Source organism: Podarcis cretensis (assembly GCF_951804945.1).
Source record: "Podarcis cretensis genome assembly, chromosome: 12".
NCBI lineage: Eukaryota > Metazoa > Chordata > Lepidosauria > Squamata > Lacertidae > Podarcis > Podarcis cretensis.
In genome coordinates, this window is record NC_137181.1 from 47,688,441 (window position 1) to 47,693,427 (window position 4,987).

The window sequence follows — 4,987 nt, forward strand, 5'->3', positions numbered from 1 at the left end:
TGTTGACCATGTGTCCAGATGATAAAAATATCGTCAGTGTATTGCAGGTACAAGAGAGGTTTGAGTGGGTAGGAGTTTAGGAAACGTTGTTCTAAATCCGCCATGAAGATGTTGGCATACTGTGGGGCCATGCGGGTTCTAGATCAGAGGTTGTCAACCTGGTCCCTACCACCCACTAGTGGGCATTTCAGGATTCTAGGTGGGCAGTAGGGGGGTTCTATGGCACAACCTGAATCCTTCCATCGAGCACTGGTAGGCAGTAAGGAAATTTTACCATCAAGAAAGATGCAATAGTAGGCGGTAGGTGTAAAAAGGTTGACTACCCCTGATCTAGTGCCAGCAACAGCAAAAAAAATTGTGCTAGTACTCACTGAGTAATATCACATCACAAAAAAACCCTCTCTGTGTCTCTCTCTTTAACAGGGGTGCCCAACTCCTGATATACCCTCACATGCAAGTGTTTCTGGCCCCCAATATCTGACTAGCCCTCCCACCTTCTTTAAAGTTGACACAGCACTGGTGTGGACAGGAAGATTTAAACCTCTCCACCCAGCCAATGCCCCTCCCCAATCCTCAGGTTGTTCATTTGATGAGCAGGGAGCAGTGATTTTTAAAAAAACAAAACCCAGCCAACCCATGGAGGGGAGGGCAACCAGAATGATCAAGGGTCTGGAAACCAAGCCTTCTGAGAAACAGTTGAAGGAGATGGTTATGTTTAGCCTGGAAATGAGGAGACTGAGAGGACAATTCTGAGCATTTGGTTTCCATGTCAATCTGCAACCAAAGACATACTGCCAAGCCATTCCTAGGGCAGTAAAATGAGATCTGCCTACTGAATTCTGGTTTCAGGCAAGGACCGTTCCTAGCCCTACCCGTGGATGTCAGGGATTTATTTTTTTAAATAATAAATTTTTATTAAGGTTTTAAAGATTACAGAAAAAAAATAGAAAAAGTTAAACAAACAAAACAGAAAAAAATGACAAAAAAGATACAATTAAAAAAAAAACAAATCCAACCTTTACATAACTTTCTTTCCTTTGCTTATTTCCTTGACCTCCTCACACTTCCCTTTTTTGTATTCTAGTTCAATTAGATATTTCAGCAAATCCTTTCCATCTTTGTTTTATCCTAAAAATTTATCTTGATATACTATAATTTTACATTCTCCTCTTTCGCTAATTAACAATCCATTTTTACTTAATCATTTATAACATTTCTGCTAAAACCACATAGCTTCATTCCAACATCCTTCTAACATTCCTTAATTTTACAGTGTTTCTGTAAATAAACTTTAAATTTTTTCCAATCTTCTTCCACCAACTCTTCTCCCTGGTCTTGGATTCTGCCAGTCATTTCCGCCAGTTCCATGTAGTCCATCACCTTCATCTGCCATTCTTCCCGGGTGGGTAAATCTTGTGTCTTCCAATACTTTGCAATAAGTATTCTTGCTGCTGTTGTGGCATCTGTGGATGTCAGGGATTGAACCTGGAGCCTCCTACCTACAAGGCTGTTACTTTGGTGCTTCCTTCATCATGACAGCCTCCACACCCACACCCTCAAGGAGAGTCCAGTCTATTAGGACAGTCACAAAGTAGTGAGCTACCAAAGGGCGGTGTAGTGGTTGGCACATTAGCTGGGAAGACCTGTCTGAGCCTAGTCTACATAACAAGACGATCATGTGCCAGGCCAGATCCGTCCTCCTATTGTCCACCCTCCTATTGTATTAACAAATCCCACATCCAGCAAATGATGTCATCAGTCCTGTGATTATGGGGTGAGAGATAGTTCTGTGCTCTCTGACTTTCCTGATCCACTTTGCTCCCAAGGAATTAAATTCAGAAGAATAGTCAGATATATTATGGAGCAATGGAAGAGTTTCCTCAGTAGGTAGAACTTTGCATGCGTTTAGATAAGAATCAGACCGGGTGTTTAGTCAAATCAAGCCTCTGTACTTTCTGAGTCACAGCATTGAAAGGCGGCAACAAAGTCTTGTGGAAGAAAGAAAATTCCTTAACTCTAGTTTCCTTAACTCCTTGTTTCCAGGTAATATGGCAAGGCCTAGCTGTGTCCCAAATTTTTCTGTTTGCTAACAGAAACACTGTTTGTTTGTTTGTTTGTTTGTTTGTGCCGTGCTGGATGTTACAAAAACAACCAGTGCTATTTTTCTAGAAAAAGAGGTGCTGAAACGCAACATAAACACCTCACTTGTTCTCTTACAATGACAATGGCACCTGCCTGAGAGGTGCTAGAACTGATTTATGCTGAGTTCCAGCTGAAAAAAGCCCTGGCTAGAAAAATATGGGATTTTGCTATTCACTTCTTTATTGGATTAGGCTGCAACACTATGCCCACTTAACCAGGGAAACATCCCATGGAACTGAACTAGACGTAGTTTTGAGTATAGATGTATAGGATTTGTTAGTTCATAATCCACACTTTCATAAAGTATAACAAGGTGGCTGACATCATACATTATGTAATAAAATCAGTCTATAAATAGCAATAAAACATCATTTGAAACATCAATAAAACATCAGTAGGTACTGGCTGGTTAAAAAGAGAAATTCATCTTGCGAAGGCCTTGTAAAGGATTGCACTCCAGGGCTTCAGACACAGATTTCTATACCACACCATGTTAGGGACGTGGGTGGTGCTGTGGTCTAAACCACTGAACCTCTTGGGCTTGCCGATCAGAAGGTCGGCCTTTCGAATCCACGTGACTGGGTGAGCTCATGTTGCTCTGTCCCAGCTCCTGCCAACTAGCAGTTCAGAAGCACGCCAGTTCAAGTAGATAAATAGGTATCACTGTGGTGGGAAGGTAAACAGCGTTTCTGTGTACTCTGGTTTCTGTCACGGTGCGAGATGAGCGCTGCAACCCCAGAGTCACCTTTGACTGGACTTAACCATCTAGGGGTCCTTCACCTTTTTTACCACACCATAAAATATTGTTACGTAATAACACATTATTAATGTTACAAACAAGATATAATGTGCCCGTTACATTATGAAAATCATTCCTTAACCCTCCCTTAGTATTATAAACCATGAGTTGAGATTCTTCCCAGGTCTTTTCTAACACTAATAGAAGCCTCACTCCTTTGATCCTTACTTGTGCTAACACCTCATAACCCCAGGCTACTTCAGTTTAGGAAGTTTGCCCAGCTTAATTAGCTTTTCATATGTGCCAATACCAGATGCTTAGAAGTGGGTTGAACACACATCCTAATGCATGCAGGTTTAGCTTACATTCTGACACTTGGTAGTTTGACATACAGTTTTATCACACCAGCGCTCTAATTAAATTCTAGCATTTACTGAACCCAGGAACTTAGCACCTACAAACCCATAGGCACCATTGTTTCTAAGTACTGGTCATTCCAGAAACCCAAAGAGGAAAGACAAGCCTTTGCTGATTTTTAAACAGAATCTGGTATAAGAGCCATTGCTTGGTGGTTCAATAGCTGTCATCCACACAGCCATGACCCAAAATAGCCAACAACAGAGACTGTTCCTGCTCAAGGAAAATCTCACCTAACCAGTCTTTTTAGGTAAGGGACAAGATGGATGGGGTCCTGATCCCAGTAACATTACTGATCCACTGACAGCTATGTTACAATGTCAAAACATTCCCAGGCTGTGTCAATATTCCTTTTCTGTCAATCTTACTATTGGGGGGGGTGGAGTCTCACAGTGACCTTGGTTGCAGATGAACAAGGGAATAAAATGCACGATCTTGGATTAAAAAAGGGCCACAAGTTTACAATCTCCAATTGTACAAGGTCTTTTTAATTGCTTACTTCCATTCTCCAGTATACACGTATTCACAAGACAGTATATGCTGTCTCCTGCTACGTCATTCACCCCAAGTGACCCCAAGCTGTCTCAGAGCTCAGAAGCAGTTGAAAGCACCATTCCTGATTCCTCACAGCCCCCACACATTAAATGATGCGCCAAGGGAGGCCTTCTGAGGCCCATTAGCTTTGGGTGAGAAATGCCATCCAGCCCTCTATTCTCCCTGAGACTAGTAGTCCTGATAAGTAGATCTATGGAAGCCCATTCCAACTTTCAACTCATGCCTCTGCGATGGGTGCTCACGCCTGGTCTCTCTCTCTCTCCTCCTGAACTGACCCCAACATCTATGACCTCATAATAATAAACATCACTGCCGCAAGGAGTGAGATGTGCAGGGCAGAGACGCCAACAGGGAGATGGGATCCCTGAGTAAGAAAATAATTACTAAGTCACAAAGAGGAATGAATGAGTAGATGTCAAACAATTTGGAAACTGTTAGAAAGCTGGTTTACCTTATATACAGTGGTGGAGGAAGCCCATAGGGGCATAACACACTGCAGGGCCTCCAGAATCTGCCTGCTTCCTCCTACTCAGCCACCATACAGCTGGGGGAGAGGCAGCGGGCGGACCATTCGGGCAGGAGAGACGCATAATAATAATTTATTATTTGTACCCCACCCATCTGGCTGGGTTTCCCCAGCCACTCTGGGCAGCATCCACAGAGACCAAAAATACACTAAAATGTCACACATTAAAAACTTCCCTGAATGGCTCGGTCGTGCTGCAGGCCCGGTGGTGAGTGCCGCCCGGCATTTTGTCACCCCCCTCAGTGGTGACACCCGGTACGGCCCGCAGCTACCACACACCCCTTCCTCTGCCCCTGCTTATATAGGCAGTATATTTCCACTTTGGGATGGCCAGCCTGCATAAGGCAGTTGTGGCCTGCTCAGATATATCCTTCATCTTCTGCTCTGTACCATATACAAATCCACACACACACACACACACTCCTACATGATGTGAGGGGAGGAGAAAGGTGTGGGATTCTGCCTTTGGCAGCACAATATAGAAATATCATCTTGAACCAAATGCTTCTAGAGAAAAAGTTATCGCCCCTCCTCCCTTGTTTATCCTCGTTGCTTGGGACTCACACTGCAGCTTTTCGAAAGAAGCTCGATTAAGAAATACGTCTGTT